Source organism: Aricia agestis, chromosome 5 (assembly GCF_905147365.1).
Source record: "Aricia agestis chromosome 5, ilAriAges1.1, whole genome shotgun sequence".
NCBI lineage: Eukaryota > Metazoa > Arthropoda > Insecta > Lepidoptera > Lycaenidae > Aricia > Aricia agestis.
Genome location: NC_056410.1, coordinates 14129995 through 14131028, shown reverse-complemented (window position 1 = coordinate 14131028; position 1034 = coordinate 14129995).

The following is a 1034-nucleotide window of genomic DNA, read 5'->3' as shown; positions in this document are numbered from 1 at the left end:
TTACAAATTATATCCATATTGATAACAATTAGGATTCCCAGAGAGAATTCAAAATTTTCATTAACCACAGTTCTGAAACAAAATATAGTTAGGATTAGATAATATTATTATAGCTTAAGATAATTATATTACATACAAGCCAAGATATTAGATGATTCAAAAAGGCATGTAGGTACTATCAGAGAAGTTGATTCCTAGGCAGACGGCGGACCTAAGTAATTTGGTCGCGTTAAGTCAAACTCAAACCCATCTACCCTAGTAGACAAGTGGCAAACGTTTATCGTAAACGCTAATAAAATGTATGCGATTTTACATAAGTCATCGCTTCGCTAGCGAATACTAATGTCAAATCCCATACATTTTGTGGAGTTGACGTTAGCGTTTACGATAATAATCGCTTGCCGCTTGTTTAAGCCCTCTGTCCGATTACAGCTAACGTTTAATTGACATGATCCGACCAAATGACGTAGGTCCGTCAACTGCCAAGGAATCAATTTCCTCGATGGTACCTACTTTTCCAACTAAATGACGATGTATTCTTTACATAAAATTAATTTTTAATATTTGCCGGTTTTTATTATATGTTGCTGCAGAACCCAACAATTCGGTTTTTGTCAACATGTTTATCGCATTATTTACACTAATCAGTGACATATTTATAATTTTTGATACGGATAATGACGCGGCTTAGTGGCATTTTTTACATCAAATAAAATTCAATTAAGCAACAAGTTACTTCAAGAAAATCATTTTTAATTGTTAGCCAGTGACTAGTGATTGGCTGTTAGGAGACCATTATAATAGCTCCCACACCGGTTTCAGTGACGGTGGCCGGTTTCATTGAAACCAGGCCAGCTACGCAGGAGTAATTTTATAGTGTCCAAGTGTGTGCGCAGTACACAAGAGCCCTCTCTATTCCTTTTCTCTCATAACCCAGTGGGACGGAAGACCGACATGACTGGCGAGAGATCAGGCGCAGGACCAACTTTTTACATGCCCATCCGACGCATGGATCATCTTACTTGTCAGACCAT